This window comes from Heterodontus francisci, chromosome 41, assembly GCF_036365525.1.
Source record: "Heterodontus francisci isolate sHetFra1 chromosome 41, sHetFra1.hap1, whole genome shotgun sequence".
NCBI lineage: Eukaryota > Metazoa > Chordata > Chondrichthyes > Heterodontiformes > Heterodontidae > Heterodontus > Heterodontus francisci.
This window is the reverse complement of record NC_090411.1, coordinates 8,587,551-8,606,071: the sequence shown is the minus strand read 5'-3', so window position 1 is coordinate 8,606,071 and position 18,521 is coordinate 8,587,551. Positions and strand designations below refer to the sequence as shown.

The 18,521-nt window shown below is 49.9% G+C and overlaps 3 pseudogenes; all 3 read left to right on the top strand.

Annotated features, from left to right (window-relative positions):
* The first annotated feature begins 11,753 nt into the window (after nt 1-11,753).
* On the top strand, nt 11,754-11,862 carry LOC137354532 (U2 spliceosomal RNA; annotated as a pseudogene).
* A 5,200-nt stretch (nt 11,863-17,062) lies between these two features.
* On the top strand, nt 17,063-17,241 carry LOC137354304 (U2 spliceosomal RNA; annotated as a pseudogene).
* Nucleotides 17,242-17,621: 380 nt separating this feature from the next.
* On the top strand, nt 17,622-17,717 carry LOC137354743 (U2 spliceosomal RNA; annotated as a pseudogene).
* Nucleotides 17,718-18,521: the final 804 nt, after the last annotated feature.

Genomic DNA, 18,521 nt, shown 5'->3' with positions numbered 1-18,521 from the left:
TCTTCTTGCAACATAGTTATTCCTTAGCTAGGAGCTTCATCCAAACAATTGTTACTTGGGTGAAAGCAATGACAACAGATCGCAAACTTAAACTTTCTGTTTTCATTGTAAATTAATTAATTGCTCTGTCTTTCATTATCTGTTAGTTTCAAACATACCTTTACATTCCTCATTTTTTTTAACTTTTAACATCAAGTTGGCTTAAATTCTTCATCATGCTTTGCGTCTCAGCCTTGTACCATGTTTAACTGAGCTGACACATATTATAGTTACTTTAACAATATTTTAAAGCATTATTGCCTATCATAATCACTTCTAATTAAGCTTATACATTTTAAGACATTACACCAAGCAGTGAACTCGAGCTTCCACTATCAGAGGTATCCTCTTTTGGATGAAATGTTAAAGGCCCCATTTGCCCTCTCAGGTGGGGGTAAAAGATCCCATATTACTATTTTGAAGGGTAGTTCTCCAAATTTCTTGGCCAATATTAATTCTTCAACCAGCATCACTGAAGCAGATTTTATTATCACATTGTTGTTTGTGGGGCTTTGCTGTGTGCAAATTGGCTGATGTTTTCCGACATCACAACAGTGATTCCATTTCAGAAATATTTCATTATCTGTCAAGTGCTTTGGGATGTCATAAGTTTGTGAAAGTTGACTTCACAAATGTCCTCTCTCTTTCTCTTTTTTTCTTCCTCCCTCTTGCTTTGTCTGTTCTCCCTCTTTTTCTCTCTTTCTCCCCTTGGCAGAAACTGTGTGCAGTTTTGGTCTTCTTATTTAAGGAAGGATGTAAATGCATTGGAGGCGGTTCAGAGGAGGTTTAATAGATTGATACCTGGTATGAGCGAGTTGTCTTATGGGGAAAAGTTGGACAGACTGGGCTTGTATTCACTGGAGTTTAGAAGAGTGAGGGGAGATTTGATTGACGTATATAAGATCCTGAACGGTCTTGACAAGGTGGATGTGGAAAGGATGTTTCCTCTTGTGGGTGAGTCCAGAACTAGGGGACACTGTTTTAAAATTAGCGGTTGCCCTTTTAGGACATAGATGAAGAGAAATTTTTTCTGAGGGTTGTGCGACTTTGGATCTCTGTGCCCCAGAAGGTGGTGGAGGTAGGTCATTGAATATTTTTAAGGCGGAGGTAGATACTTGTCAGGCAAGAGAATCATAGGTTATCAGATGTAGATGAGAGTGTGGAATTTGAGACACAATCAGACCACCCATGATCTTATTGAATGGTGGAGCAGGCTCGAGGGGCTGAATGTCCCACTTCTGTTCCTAATTAGTATGTTTGTAAAAGCACTGCAGCTCTTTCCAGACCTGCTTTGCAAAGACACATTCAAGAAGGAGGTGGACAATGGTAACATGTAATGTAAATACACATTGTAAATATAACCAGTAATGGCAAGTGTAGTGAGGCACCTCATGTCTTGTATTGAAAGAAAATGATCTGTATTGCATTTTGTGCTGTCAAATTTGAATGATTGAATATATTTTTACAAATTTTATGAATAAAATATAGAACAAAGAACAAAGAACAGTACAGCACAGGAACAGGCCATTCGGCCCTCCAAGCCTGCGCCGATCTTGATGCCTGCCTAAACTAAAACCTTCTGCACTTCCGGGGACCGTATCCCTCTATTCCCATCCTATTCATGTATTTGTCAAGATGCCTCTTAAACATCGCTATCGTACCTGCTTCCACCACCTCCCCCGGCAGCAAGTTCCAGGCACTCACCACCCTCTGTGTAAAGAACTTGCCTCGCACATCCCCTCTAAACTTTGCCCCTCGCACCTTAAACCTATGTCCCCTAGTAACTGACTCTTCCACCCTGGGAGAAAGCTTCTGACTATCCACTCTGTCCATGCTGCTCATAACTTTGTAAACCTCTATCATGTCGCCCCTCCACCTCTGCGTTCCAGTGAAAACAATCCGAGTCTATCCAACCTCTCCTCATAGCTAATGCCCTCCAGACCAGGCAACATCCTGGTAAACCTCCTCTGTACCCTCTCCAAAGCCTCCACGTCCTTCTGGTAGTGTGGCGACCAGAATTGCATGCAATATTCTCAGTGTGGCCTAACTAAAGCTCTGGACAGCTGCAGCATGACTTGCCAATTTTTATACTCTATGCCCCGACTGATGAAGGCAAGCATGCCGTATGCCTTCTTGACTACCTTATCCACCTGCGTTGCCACTTTCAGTGACCTGTGGACCTGTACGTGCAGATCTCTCTGCCTGTCAATACTCCTAAGGGTTCTGCCATTTACTGTATACTTCCCACCTGCATTAGACCTTCCAAAATGCATTACCTCACATTTGTCCAGATTAAACTCCATCTGCCATTTCTCCGCCCAAGTCTCCAACCGATCTATATCCTCCTGTCTCCTCTGACAATCCTCATCACTATCCGCAACTCCACCAATCTTTGTGTCGTCCGCAAACTTACAAATCAGACCAGCTACATTTTCCTCCAAATCATTTTTTATGCTACAAACAGCAAATGTCCCAGCACTGATCCCTGCGGAACACCACTAGTCACATCCCTCCATTCAGATAAGCACCCTTCCACTGCTACCCTCTGTCTTCTATGACTGAGCCAGATCTGTATCCATCTTGCCAGCTCACCTCTGATCCCGTGTGACCTCACCTTTTGTACCAGTCTGCCATGAGGGACCTTGTCAAAGGCTTTACTGAAGTCCAAATAGACAACATCCACTGCCCTTCCTTCATCAATCATCTTTGTCACTCCCTCAAAAAACGCGATCAAATTAGTGAGTCACGACCTCCCCTTCACAAAACCATGCTGCCTCTCGCTAATAAGTTCGTTTGTTTCCAAATGGGAGTAAATCCTGTCCCGAAGAATCCTCTCTAATAAATTCCCTACCACTGACGTAAGGCTCACCGGCCTATAACTTCTTGGATTATCCTTGCATTTCCTGGATTGGTGACCCATCCTGATCAGACCTGTACTGTACCCAGCAGGAAGGTCTCCGATAGCCTTGCGCTACTCAGGGATACGATCGCCTATGTACAGGACAGGAGGGTGGACACCTGCCTCATCAGCCTGGACCAGGAGTAGGCTTTTGACAGGATATCGCACACCTACATGATGGACGTGCTTTCCAAAATGGGGTTTGGGGAGGGAATGTGCAATTGGATCAAACTGCTCTACACAAACATCAGTAGCGCAGTCTCAATCAATGGGTGGGAATCGGAAAGTTTCCCGATCCAATCTGGAGTCAGATAGGGCTGTCCTTTCTCCCCGGTCTTGTTTGTTTGCTGTATTGAACCCTTTGCTGAGTCTATTAGGAAGGATGCGAGCATAAGAGGGGTGACAATCCCAGGCATTGGAGGCACTCAGGTTAAAACCTCCCTGTACATGGAGGACGTCGCCGTCTTCTGCTCGGATCCGCTGTCTGTGCGCAGACTGATGAGCATCTGCGACCAGTTCGAACTGGTCTCGGGAACCAAAGTTGACCACGGCAAGAGCGAGGCCATGTTCTTTGGGAACTGGGCTGACTGATCCTTTGTCTCCTTCACCGTCAGGTCAGACTACCTGAAGTTGCTGGGGATATGGTTCGGAAGGGCCGGGGCATGCACCAAAACATGGGAGGAGTGAGTAGCCAAGGTACAACACAAGCTGAGCATGTGGGAGCAGCGATCTCTCTCCATTCTGGGTAAGAACCTGGTCATCAGGTGCGAGGCACTCACATTGTTGCTGTTCGTGGCGCAGGTCTGGCCCATACCCCACTCCTGCGCTGTGGTGGTCACCTGAGCCATTTTCCGCTTCATTTGGGGATCCAAAATGGACCGGGTCCAAAGGAACACGATGTTCAAACCTCTGGATAAGGGCGGGAAAAATGTACCCAACGTGGCCCTCATCCTGAGGACCACCTTCGTGTGCGGCTGCATCAAACTGTGTGTAGATCTCCAGTACGCAAACTCCAAGTGTCACTACGTGTTGAGGTTCTATCTGTCCCCGGTGTTGCGAAGGATGGGCCTGGTCACATTGCCGCGGAACGCTCCATCCAGTTGGACTGTGCCGTACCACCTATCCTTCGTGGAGCAATTTCTGCGGAAAAACACCTTTGACCACCGATCCATCAGGCAGTGGTCTGCACAGAATGTTCTCAAGGGCCTACGGGAAAAGGAGATGTTGATCCTGTCGGATGGTTCCCCAAGCAGACCGCCAAAGTCATTTGGCAGAATGCCTCATCATCAGAACTTTCAAACAAGCACCAAGATGTAGCTTGGCTGGTGGTGAGAAGAGCCCTCCTCGTCAGATCCTTCCTGCACACCCGAAGTCTCACCCCCTCCGCACAATGCCCTCGTGGTGGCTGTGGTGGGGAAGAGACAGTTGCCCACCTCCTTCTGGAATGTGTCTTTGCAAAGCGGGTGTGGAAAGAGATGCAGTGGTTTTTGTTGAGGTTCATCCCAAGCAGCTCTGTAACACAGGAGTCTGTGCTGTACGGGCTGTTACCAGGCACACACACCGAGATAAACATCAACTGCTGCTGGAGGACTATCAATTCGGTGAAAGACGCCCTTTGGTCTGCCCGAAACCTGCTGGTCTTCAGCGCAATGAGTTGTCCACGACCGAATGTTGCAGACTGGCACATTCCAAGGTCCAGGACTACGTGCTGAGGGACGCACTAAAGCTTGGGGCAGCCGCAGCAAAGGTTACACCACTGTGTAAGGTCACCCCACCAAGCTGAATGGAGGGGCTGGATCCATGGGAAACCCCTCGAACTGTATCGGGAAAATTTTCGTTTGCTGTACAATGTAAAAATGTATATGGCATGAGAAATGAAATGGAAGGCTGGTGAGGCAACCCATGATCGTATTGAAGGAAACTGATCACCTTTGCACTGTTTGTATTTTTTGACTTGGTGCTGTTTGAAACTGTTTGGTAATGTATTTTTTACAGATTTTTATGAGTAAAGTATATTTTGGAAATAAAAGAATAGAAAAACAGTAGAAATTACACTCAGCCAGGACTTTTATCCAGCTCACTATCTCATGACTGCTAAAGAAAATAAGGTGGATCGATTCGAATTTAAGCTCCTCCTGATTTCGGTTCTCCCAGTAGTTTTCTTTGAGTTAGTGGATGACTAATAGCTAGAGCCTGCTCTGTTTGCATTGCAGTAACTCTTCCTGATCCCTGCCTGACATCTATGTCATCATAGGAATGGTCACTGTTCTGTGACATCATTGATGGATCACTGCCCAGCAGCCAAACTCAATGTACATTGTTCAACATAGGTTGCTGAGTTTAGCTGACTCCTGTTGCAGAAAATGAAAACAAAGTTAGGATAAAATTGAGCCTTTTCTTTCCTTCTATCACTTTCCAGGGTAAACATTTAACCAATGTGTTGCCATGGTACAGAATGATCTTACCTGACTTCTCTTTCTGCAAACTATTTTTCATTTATGTTGTCCAGTTCAAATACCTCTTTAGCCATTTAACTAGTTCTTAGCTAATCTGTACCCCTCAAGCCTATTTATCCACCATATTCCCGAAACCCTTAACCAACATAAAATCTATCATTCCAACACAAAGGCAAAATACTGCGGATGATGGAAATCTGAAATAGAAACAGAAAACTCTGGTAACACTCAACGGGTCAGACAGCATCTGTGGAATGCGAAACAGAATTAGTTCATGTCGATGACCCTGAGGAAGGGTCATCAACCTGAAATGTTAACTTTGTTTCTCTTTGCAAAGATGCTGCCAGACCTGCAGAGTTTTTCCAGTACATTTTTTTTATTTTGGGGATAAAGGATGTTTCCGTTTGTCAGCTTTCTGAAGGCAAAGTCATAGATGAGTTCTGCTGCAGAGGACTCAGATGAGGAACTCAATGGGGTGGCATACGGAGAGCGCTAATGGACATGCATGCCGAGATGCTGGGTGCAATGGCTGTCCCACAAGATAGCCTCTGTCACTGGCAAGGAGCTTCGAGGAGACTGGTTCCAAGTTGGCAGAGGGATTGGCACAGAGCTTTCTGCTGCCAACCCAGAGGCACTGCAGCCCCCATTGCTGTTGCAGCCTTTGTATGCGCAGGTCACCTACTTCTCTGCCGTCCCTGTGAGGATGCAGTAAAACCTGGCTGCCCGACCCGAACTCGACTACATGTGTCAGGTTGGGGTGGGGTGGGGTCTATATTCTGTGCCCAGCATTCGGGTTCGGGTTGGGTTGGGCTGAAGTGTTGTGGCTCCGTGTTTTATAAATAAATGCATTATTACATTGCAGTGATATTCAGGTCAGGTCAGGCATGAAAACATATTAAAGGACTCTGGCTCCAGTCGGGTTCGGTTTGGCTGTGGTCGGGTCGGGCCCGGGTCAGGTTTTAATTTTATACCCGAGCAGGCCTTTAGGATGCAGCAACACTCTCTGACAAATACAACAAAACACCTCCAAAAACATTCAAGAGTACTTTCAGATACTTTACAGTTGAAAGTTCCATAAATTTGACTGACTGCAATCAAGGTGCCTGATGCTTTGAATAACACTACTCCAGGGCTCATCTTGATACTTGTCATTTCTTTTTTCCTTGCTGAACAATGCAGGTGTTGCCAGGACCGGTGTTGCCCAATTCTGGTATCCTGGCATCACAGCAGCCGGTTGGGCTGTGTGAAGTCAGGTGTGATAGGGCACATGCAGGATATTCAGTTGTGTGCAGCCATATCAATGCCGAATGCCGAGTGTGCCATGGCCCACAGCACTGCCTATCCCCAGGGAATTGGAGTAAGTAGATGAATTTCTTGCCCAGTGCATTTGGAACATGCAGTCACCAGCCAAAATCTTTCCATGTACTCTGGATGAGAAAAGTCCATCAGGCTAATACATACTCGCCCCACTGCACTCGCGTCCACAGCCAATCCAGGAAAAATCTGGCAAAGATTCCTTTCCAAGGGCTGAAAAGCCCTCGGGTAAATGTCGGGGGCCATAACTACGTGGTCATAATGCAAGTTCTTACATTTCTTCAAACGTAATCTTGCAGTTTTCTAAAAATGCATCCAACACCTTCTTGCAGGATTGCATGGAGTCGGCTGTCAGAGCCATCACCATGAAGGAACTTCCAACATCAAATTACAGACTGAATGTACCAGTTTATTCATGTGGAATATTTGTGCTTCATGTGTGGCCTAGGATTTCTTGCTCTGCTGCTTGATGAGAGTCCATTAATCATTAATATTGCTTCTTAAATGAAGAGGTTGGCTGCTGCCTCTCTCTGAGGACTTGGGCCATAACTGGCTCATTACCTTCTCCAAGAGGATCAGAAGATGTCCCTGCAGTTGCAGGTACCAGTTGAGCTGCTCCGCACGAGTCCTTTGAATGGGGTGGCTGGATAGCATTGGATGATGAGCTGCCCTGAGACACACATCCCTCAGATCTTCCTCCTTGGCATAGCCAGCCATCCATGTGAATTTCCACAGATTCAGTTATGGATAAGCCAAGCCCTGACTAAAGAGAATCTGTGGTTTCATTTTAGATGGAAGAGAGGATTTGGAGACTTGATTTGACCCCAAAACTCACGCAAAGAGGTCCATATATGGAGAGAAGAAAAATAAGGAAGCAGCAAATAATGATTGAAAGAAAGAAAAGAATGATTTGCATGTGTACGGTATCTTTTACAACTTCAGGATGTCCCTAAGCACTTTACAGCCAATGAAGTATTTTCAATGTGTATCAACTGTTATGTAGCAAATTTGTGCACAGCAAGATCCCATTAGCAACAATGTAATAATGGCCAGATAATCTGTTTTCATGATGTTGACTGGGAGATAAATATTGGTCAGAATAGCAGGGAGCGTTCCCCTGCTCTTGGATTAGTGCCATGGAATCTTTTGGTGTTTATGGTGCATGCGAGAACTATGAAAAACATGAATTAAAATATTTAGATAAGGATCCTATGCTTTTTGTCGGACGCTTTTCTGATATTGGGGTGCCCCAGTGGCTGACCCGCCCCATAGTAAACTCACCCAGCAATGTGGAGCTTACAGACAGGAAGGATGTTTCAGCAGTGCTATTTAAAGGGTTAATATACATCTTTTGATAAAAGTGCCACATTGTAGACATGTTAGCCAAGTTAAATCTCATGGGATTAAAGGGACAGTGGCAGCGTGGATATGAAATGGGCTGAGGGACAGAAAGCAGTGATGAATGGTTGTTTTTCAGAGTGGGAAGAAGTTTATAATGCTGTTCACCAGTGATCAGTACTCGGAGCTCTGCTCTTTTTCATGCATATTAATGACCTGCACCTGCAAATTTGTAAACAGGGCTGGATTTTATGCAGCCAGAATGAGTCTGGACGCCAGGCTAAAAAGGCAAGGAGAACCCTGCTGCGGATGTTTTGGGGACCCCAGGCTGCCTTTTACAATGCATAGGCAATAAACCACCCAGCGACAGAGTCCTTATCCCTTTACGAACAGGGATTCCGCCTCCAAGAGCTGCTGGCCAATCAGAGAGCCAGAAGCTCAGCAGTCCCAACAGCGCCACTGGGAGCAGTGGCCACTGCTGGTTCCCAGACCAGGAGCAGTCAGGCAGGCGGCCCAGGCAACGGGTGAGGGCCATGTGGGTTAAGGGCAGGGGACTAGGTGTTGGCACAGGGGTGGCCTTTACGGCCGGGGGCCCTGTGCAGGCCACAGATTGCCCAAGCAGGATGCACCCCTCCCCAGCCCAAACCAGCCCACAAGGAGGCTATCTGGCTTTACTGGGCAACATCCCCGGATAGTAGAGGGCTCCCCCGCCGCTGGTAAAATGCCAACGGTGGCGGGATGAGGCACTTAAGTGGCCATTAATTAAGGGCCTCAACTGCCTCTGGATGGGAAGGCCCACCCCTGAATGGCGTTGGGAAGGCAACGGGCACTCCACCCCCCGCCTTTCCTTGGTATTGTTTGCCCCCTCCCCACCTCCTTGCCCTTCACCTCGGGGGTCTGATAAAATTCAGCCCAAAGTTTGCAGGTGACACAAGCTCAGAAATGTAGAAACAATTTGGAGAATAGTAACAGGAGGACATGATATACAAAATTTATTGCTGAGAAGTATGAAATGTTACCAGCAGGTAACATAGTGCAGTGACAGCCCCCTTTGTGAAGAGATGATGCTTCACACATTGCTCCACAAAGAAGTTGAAGCAGGAGACGTGACTTTTTTTAATTTCCAAAATATACTTTATTCATAAAAATCTGTAAAAAATGCATTATAAAACAGTTCCAAACAGCACCAAGTCAAAAAATACAAAGAGTGCAAAGGAGATCAGTTTCCTTCAATACAGGAGTGAGCTGCCTCACCACCCTTCCATTTTTATTTTTCATTCCATGTACATTTTACAGCAAACAAATATTTTCCGGATACAGTTCGAGGGGTTTTCCATGGATCCAGCCCCTCAATTCACTTTGATGGGAGGACCTTACACAGTAGACTTTCCCCATTGAGCCTTCACAGCGTCTGCCCCAAGCTTTAGTGCGTCCCTCAGCACGTAGTCCTGGACCTTGGAATGTGCCAGTCTGCAACATTCGGTCGTGGACAACTCTTTGCACTGGAAGACCAGCAGGTGTCGGGTAGACCAAAGGGCATCTTTCACTGAATTGATAGTCCTCCAGTAGCAGTTGATGTTTATCTCGGTGTGTGTGCCTGGTAACAACCCGTAGAGTACAGACTCCTGTGTTGCAGAGCTGCTTGGGATGAACTTTGACAAAAACCACTGCATCTCTTTCCACACGTGCTTAGCAAAGACATTCCAGAAGGAGGTGGGCAACCATCTCTTACCCACCACAACCAGCTCGTGGGTATTGTGCGGAGGGGGTCAGACTTCAGGCGTGCAGGAAGGATCTGACAGGGGAGGGCTCTTCTCACCACCAGCCAAGCAACATCTTGGTGCTTGTTTGAAAGTTCTGGTGATGATGCATTCCGACAAATGACTTTGACGGTCTGCTCGGGGAACCATCTGACAGGATCCACCATCTCTTTTTCCCGTAGGGCCTTGAGGACATTCTGTGCAGACCACTGCCTGATGAATTGGTGGTCAAAGGTGTTTTCCCGCAGAAACTGCTCCACGAAGGATAGGTGGTATGGCACAGTCCAAATGGATGGCGTATTCCGCGGAAATGTGACCAGGCCCATCCTTCGCAACACTGGGGACAGATAGAACCTCAGCACGTAGTGACACTTGGAGTTTGCGTACTGGAGGTCTACACACAGCTTGATGCAGCCGCACGCGAAGGCAGTCATCAGGATGAGGGCGATGTTGGGTACATTTTTTCCGCTCTTATCCAGAGGTTTTAACATCGTGTTCCTCCAGACCCGGTCCATTTTGGATCCCCAGATGAGGCGGAAAATGGCTTGGGTGACTGCCACAGTGCAGGAGTAGGTATGGGCCAGACCTGCGCCACGTACAGCAACAACGTGAGCACCTCGCACCTGATGACCAGTTTCTTACCCATAATGGAGAGAGAATGCTGCTCCCACATGCACAGCTTCTGTTGTACCCTGGCTACTCGCTCCTCCCAGGTTTTGGTGCACGCCCCGGCCCTTCCGAACCATATCCCCAGCACCTACAGGTAATCTGACCGAACGGTGAAGGGGACAAAGGATCCGTCAGCCCAGTTCCAAAAGAACATGGCCTCGCTCTTGCCGTGTTGAACTTTGGCTCCCGAGGCCAGTTCAAACTGGTTGTAGATGTTCATCAGTCTGCGCACAGACAGCGGGTCCGAGCAGAAGACGTCGACGTCATCCGTGTACAGGGAGGTTTTAACTTGAGTGCCTCCACTGCCTGGGATTGTCACCCCTCTTATGCTCACATCCTTCCCAATAGACTCAGCAAAGGGTTCAATACAGCAAGCAAACAAGACAGGAGAGAGAGGACAGCCCTGTCTGACTCCAGATTGGATTGGGAAACTTTCTGATTTCCATCCATTGATTGAGACTGCGCTACTGATGTTTGTGGAGAGCAGTTTGATCCAATTGCAGATTCTCTCCCCAAACCCCATTTTGGAAAGCACATCCATCATGTAGGTGTGCAATATCCTGTCAAAAGCCTTCTCCTGGTCCAGGCTGATGAGGCAGGTGTCCACCCTCCTGTCCTGTACATAGGCGATCGTATCCCTGAGTAGCGCGAGACTATCAGAGAATTTCCTGCCGGGTACAGTACAGGTCTGATCGGGGTGGATCACCAACTCCAGAGCAGACTTGACTCGACTGGCTATGACTTTGGACAGAATCTTGTAGTCGGCATTAAGCAGTGAGATGGGCCGCCAATTTCTGATTTCTGCCCTCTCCCCCTTCCGCTTGTAGATGAGGGTGATGGTGCCTTTCCTCATGGATTCTGACATGCTGCCGGCCAGGAGCATACTCTCGTGTACTTCCAGCAGGTTCAGTCCCACAGAAAAATAGAATTCGCAATAGTGACGGCGCTGCTGCTCGGCTGACTTTGCTGCAGTTTTCCGTGGGCGCTACGCTGTCCCCTGTTGGATTGCCCCGCAGTTGCAGGCCGCCCTTTGCTGCCCAGCGCGCGCGGTTGTCGTTATTCCTGCGCAATGCCTCGCGCAGAAGCGCAAGGAATGGCTGCGCGTGGCATGCACGCGTGCTTTCCTTTCTGCTTGCAAGGCCCGGCAACAAAAGGAGCTCTGGCTCAAAGACCGCCCGCCGTCGCCTCTTTCGCCCGAGGCTCGCCCACCCGGCGGCTACTTTGACGTAGAGGCCGCACGCCGGGCCTGACGCGCGCAGCAAACGCAGTTTTAGGGCCATCGCTTCTCGGCCTTTTGGCTAAGATCAAGTGTAGTATCTGTTCTTATCAGTGCTTATTTGATTGAGAAGAGACCATGATCATTGCTTTTTGATCCTGGGGAAGCTTTGAGTAAAATAGCTATAACCAATTTTCGAGCTTCGGGCCAGGGAGTGCGCAACACCGTTCGGGTGGTCGTGAAGGACAAGGAAGGAGATGCACCGGTCGATCGCACCTTCTTCATCAAGAAAATTCTCTTCGATTGCTGCGGATTTCAAGCGACGGACGTCTTCTGCCTGCAGGATTTCCCCAGCAGTGGATACTTCGACGTGACGTTCCGGAACGTGGCGGGATGCATCAAGTTCCTGAAGGCGTTCAAGGAGAAAGGGGACCGGGCGCCACTGTCGATCCTCACAGCGGAGCCGCTCTTCACGCTTCCGTCACAACGGGACCGGGTGGTGACGATTCACCTCTACAACCCCCATGTTCCGGTGGTGGATGTACTCACCTTTCTCGCCAGGTACGTCGAGGTGGCCGGCAGCAGCACTGATGTCAAGGACCCCTTTGGGATCTGGACCAGCAAGCGGCAGGTCAAGGTGACCTTGAAGGTAGATCCCAGTGGAGCCATCATCCACCCTCCCTCCAGCTTCGCTATCGGGGGAAGTCGAGGCTTCTTGGTCTACGCTGGGCAGCCCAGAGTTTGCCGCACCTGTGGCAAATCTGGTCACATGGCAGCCAACTGCAGCACGGTTGTTTGCAAGAACTGCAAGGAGGAAGGCCATCAGACCAAGGACTGTAAGCAGACTAAGTGTTGCAACTTGTGCGGTGCGGCAGGCCATCTCTACAAGACCTGTCCCAAACGTTGTCAAAGCTATGCTCAGGCGGCAAGGTCCAAGGAATGGCCGGGCGAAGGTTCGACGAAGGCGTCCGCTGTTCGAAAGGAGACCAGCAACCTTCTCCGCAGTGAGGAACTTCAACCTGAGAAGGAAGGGGAGGCGGCTGAAACCAATGACCCAGCACCTACCCAGCGCCCGGAAACCCCTCCCCCAGAGACAGAATCAATGGAGGAGGAGGCAGCAGATGGACAAACAGGTCAGTGGCAAGTGGTCCAGAGGAGAACCACAAAGAAAAAACATCCCAAAGCCACCACCCAAACCAGTGGCAAGAGGAGGCTCTCTTCTGAATCAGACTGCAACAACTCCTCTTCACTGGACGGGGAAATGCTGGAACGACAGCCCCTTCAAAAGAGGCGGCAGAACTCCGAGATGGATGATAAAGCATCCCAGCCCCCGGGCACTGGAAGCTGTGATGGGCCCAGCGTGCCCCAACCCCAATGCCCCACACGTAACGACGTGGCCAACGCATCTCAGCTCCAGGACACCGGGAGCAAAGACACGTCTGGCGCACCTGAGCTCCGGGAGACCGGGAGCTGTGATGTTTTCGAGGAGGAACAGATGGAAGCAGCTGAGGACAACCCAATGCTCTCTGCCTACAAGACCCCCCCGATGTCACCCGAGCGGCACAAACCCTGCAGGAAAAATCAGGAGGGGTTTCTGAGCCCAACCAACGTGAAACTGCTTGCGCATACGATGGGTATGCAGGAACATCCCGAAGGGGAAGGACTGGGACTAGCGAGGACAAATGGTATGGGAAGCAACAACTAATTTTTAGTTAAAAATGGGTGTAAGAATTGCTTCCATTAATGTGCGTAGCATTAAATCTACTACGCGATGTGTTTCAACCTTGGATTACCTTGCCAAGGTCAAAGCTGACCTACTGTTTCTGCAGGAGTGTGGAATACCACACCTCAGCACCTACAGGCAGTGGTCGCGATGGTGGTCCCACGGGCCATCGATCTGGTCGGGGGGTAATGACTGCCGTTCCTCCGGCCTGGGTATTCTGCTGCGGGGAGGTAACTTCACCATCTCCGAAGTTAAGGAGGTGGTGGGCGGCCGCCTCCTCGTAGCAGACGTGATGTACAACAACGCTCCGCTCCGGTTGATCAACGTGTACGCCCCGGTACAACGCAGCGAGCGGCTGACCGTCTTCCAGCAGCTCCCACTGCTGCTGGCGACGTCCAGGCCGGTCATCCTAGGCGGTGACTTCAACTGCATCATCGATGCGGCTGGACGATCCGGCAGTGACGACAGAAAACTGGACGCTACGTCCAGATTCCTCATAGAAACAGTTAAGGATGCCAAACTGCACGACGTCTTCAGCAAACCTGCAGACGGAGCGCAGCGCAGATACACATGGTCAAGATCGGACGGGTCTGCCCGTTCCAGGATTGACTTCCTGTTTGTTTCCCGTGCTGTCACGGTCGGATCCACCGACGTCAAGCCGGTGTTCTTCTCCGACCACTGCCTCTTACTGGCCGACTGTCACTTACAGGACGACCAGCGGGTTGGCAGAGGGACGTGGAAGCTCAATGCGACACTGCTGACCCCAGAGAACGTTGAGGAACTCAAAAGGGATTACAATGGTTGGAGGACCGTGAAACCCCTCTTTGAGTCTCCAGTTCACTGGTGGGAAGCGATTAAGGAGAACATCAAGAGGTTCTTCATCCACAAAGGTGTTCAGAAGGCGAGAGAGAGACAGAGGGAACTGTCCCGACTCCAGAAAATTATGCAAAATCTACTCCGGTTGCAGTCAATGGGGGTCGAGGTCAAGGAGGACCTCCAAGAGGTGAAGAGCCAGCAGGCCTCGCTCTTTGCCAAGGAGGCCTCCAAGATCATCTTCCGGTCCAGAGTCCGCTCCATCGAGCAGGATGAGACGTGCTCGCGTTACTTCTTCCAAAAGGTACACAGAGAGAGCTCTGTTATCAGCAGCCTGAAGGAAGAAGATGGCTCGGTAACGTCTTCGCAGTCCGACATACTAAGGATCAGCAAATCCTTTTATGCTGGGCTGTATGACGCGAAGCCCACAGACAGCAGAGCCTCCCAGTCCTTCCTGTCATCTATCACAGAGGTCTTAGATGACAGCAGGAGGGAGGGACTGGACAAGCCGCTAACTCTGGACGAGCTGACAAAGGCCGTCGAGTCTTTCGAGGCGAGTAAAACTCCCGGGAGCGACGGCTTACCGGTCGAGTTGTACTCGGCCCTGTGGGACTGGGTCGGCCCGGACCTGCTGGAAGTATACGAGAGTATGCTCCTGGCCGGTAGCATGTCAGAATCCATGAGAAAAGGCATCATCACCCTCATTTACAAGCAGAAGGGGGAGAGGGTAGAAATCAGAAATTGGCGGCCCATCTCACTGCTTAATGTTGATTACAAGATTCTGTCCAAAGTCATAGCCAGTCGAGTCAAGTCTGCTCTGGAGCTGGTGATTCACCCCGATCAGACCTGTACTGTACCCGGCAGGAAGATCTCTGATAGCCTCGCGCTACTCAGGGATACGATCGCCTACGTACGGGACAGGAGGGTGGACACCTGCCTCATCAGCCTGGACCAGGAGAAGGCTTTTGACAGGATATCGCACACCTACATGATGGACGTGCTTTCCAAAATGGGGTTTGGGGAGGGAATCTGCAATTGGATCCAACTGCTCTACACAAACATCAGTAGCGCAGTGTCAATCAACGGGTGGGAATCTGAAAGTTTCCCGATCAAATCTGGAGTCAGACAGGGCTGTTCTCTTTCCCCGGTCTTGTTTGTTTGCTGTATTGAACCCTTTGCTGAGTCTATTAGGAAGGATGCGAGCATAAGAGGGGTGACAATCCCAGGCAGCGGAGGCACTCAGGTCAAAACCTCCCTGTACATGGATGACGTCGCCGTCTTCTGCTCGGATCCGCTGTCCGTGCGCAGACTGATGAGCATCTGCGACCAGTTCGAACTGGCCTCGGGAGCCAAAGTTAACCACGGCAAGAGCGAGGCCATGTTCTTTGGGAACTGGGCTGACCGATCCTTTGTCCCCTTCACCGTCAGGTCAGATTACCTGAAGGTGCTGGGGATATGGTTCGGAAGGGCCGGGGCGTGCACCAAAACATGGGAGGAGCGAGTAGCCAAGGTACGACAAAAGTTGGGCATGTGGGGGCAGCGGTCTCTCTCCATTGTGGGTAAGAACCTGGTCATCAGGTGCGAGGCGCTCACGTTGTTGCTCTACGTGGCGCAGGTCTGGCCCATACCCCACTCCTGCGCCGTGGCAGTCACCCGAGCCATTTTCCGCTTCGTCTGGGGATCTAAAATGGACCGGGTCCGGAGGGACACGATGTTCAAATCTCTGGACAAGGGCGGGAAAAATGTACCCAACGTGGCCCTCATCCTGATGACCACCTTCGTGTGCGGCTGCATCAAGCTATGTGTCGATCCCCAGTACGCAAACTCCAAGTGTCACTACGTGCTGAGGTTCTATCTGTCCCCGGTGTTGCGAAGGATGGGCCTGGTCACATTGCCGCGGAACGCTCCGTGCAGTTGGGCGGCGCCGTACCACCTATCCTTCGTGGAGCAGTTTCTGCGGAAAAACACCTTTGACCACCGGTCCATCAGGCAGTGGTCTGCACGGAATGTCCTCAAGGCCCTACGGGAAAAGGAAACGGTGGATCCTGTCGGATGGTTCCCCGAGCAGACCGTCAAAGTCATTTGGCGGAATGCCTCATCACCAGAACTTTCAAACAAGCACCAAGACGTAGCTTGGCTGGTGGTGAGAAGGGCCCTCCCCGTCAGATCCTTCATGCACACCCGAAGTCTCGCCCCCTCCGCACAGTGCCCCCGCGTTGGCTGTGGTGGGGAAGAGACGGTCGCCCACCTCCTCCTGGAATGTGCCTTTGCAAAGCAGGTGTGGAAAGAGATGCAGTGGTTTTTGTCAAGGTTCATCCCAAGCAGCTCTGTAACACAGGAGTCTGTGCTCTACGGGCTGTTCCCAGGGACGCACACCGAGACAAACATCAACTGCTGCTGGAGGGCTATCAATTCGGTGAAAGACGCCCTTTGGTCTGCCCGAAACTTGCTGGTCTTCCAGCGCAAAGAGTTGTCCACCACTGAATGTTGCAGACTGGCACATTCCAAGGTCCAGGACTACGTGCTGAGGGACGCACTAAAGCTTGGGGCAGCCGCAGCAAAGGCTCAATGGGGAAAGACCACAGTGTAAGGTTCCCCCACCAAGCTGGACTGAGGGGCTGGAACCATGGGAAGCCCCTCGAACTGTATCGTTAATATTCTCAATTGCTGTAAATGTAAAACTGTAATTGACATGACAATTGTGAAACGGAAGGGTTGGGAAGAAACTCATGACATTATTGGAAGAAACTGATCTCTTTTGCAATGTTTGTATTTTTTCGTGCTGTTTGGAAACTGTTTGGCAATGTAATTTTTACAGATTTTTATGAATAAAGTATATTTTGGAAATAAAAAAAAAAAAATCTGTTCTTATCAGTTTAATATCTGATACGTCCCCTATCTGGGGACCAAATATTAAATTGATTTTTGGGACAGGGAGATGGAGCAGGGGCTTGCCCCGTCCACTCCATGCATCCACCTGGTATTGCAGTGTTTCCAGGAGCGGTGCAGCTTCCCCCCTCCATGGGGGCGAGACCCCTGCTGAAAAATAGAATTCGCAATAGTGACGGCGCTGCTGACTTTGCTGCAGTTTTCCGTGGGCGCTACGCTGCCCCCTGTTGGATTGCCCCGCAGTTGCAGGCCGCCCTTTGCTGCCCAGCGCGCGCGGTTGTCTTTATTCCTGCGCAATGCCTCGCGCAGAAGCGCAAAGAATGGCTGCGCGTGGCATGCACGCGTGCTTTCCTTTCTGCTTGCAAGGCCCGGCAACAAAAGGAGCTCTGGCTCAAAGACCGCCCGCCGTCGCCTCTTTCGCCCGAGGCTCGCCCACCCGGCGGCTACTTTGACGTAGAGGCCGCACGCCGGGCCTGACGCGCGCAGCAAATGCAGTTTTACGGCCATCGCTTCTCGGCCTTTTGGCTAAGATCAAGTGTAGTATCTGTTCTTAGCAGACCGTCAAAGTCATTTGGCGGAATGCCTCATCACCAGAACTTTCAAACAAGCACCAAGACGTAGTTTGGCTGGTGGTGAGAAGGGCCCTCCCCGTCAGATCCTTCATGCACACCCGAAGTCTCGCCCCCTCTGCACAGTGCCCCCGCGTTGGCTGTGGTGGGGAAGAGACGGTCGCCCACCTCCTCCTGGAATGTGCCTTTGCAAAGCAGGTGTGGAAAGAGATGCAGTGGTTTTTGTCAAGGTTCATCCCAAGCAGCTCTGTAACACAGGAGTCTGTGCTCTACGGGCTGTTCCCAGGGACAAACATCAACTGCTGCTGGAGGACTATCAATTCGGTGAAAGACGCCCTTTGGTCTGCCCGAAACTTGCTGGTCTTCCAACGCAAAGAGTTGTCCACCACCGAATGTTGCAGACTGGCACATTCCAAGGTCCAGGACTACGTGCTGAGGGACGCACTAAAGCTTGGGGCAGCCGCAGCAAAGGCTCAATGGGGAAAGACCACAGTGTAAGGTTCCCCCACCAAGATGGACTGAGGGGCTGGATCAATGGGAAACCCCTCGAACTGTATCGTTAATATTCTCAATTGCTGTAAATGTAAAACTGTAATTGACATGACAATTGTGAAACGGAAGGGTTGGGAAGAAACTCATGACAGTATTGAAGGAAACTGATCTCCTTTGCAATGTTTGTATTTTTTGGTGCTGTTTGGAAACTGTTTGGCAATGTAATTTTTACAGATTTTTATGAATAAAGTATATTTTGGAAATAAAAAAAAAGTATCTGTTCTTATCAGTGCTTAATTGATTGAGAAGAGACCATGATCATTGCCTTTTGATCCTGGGGAAGC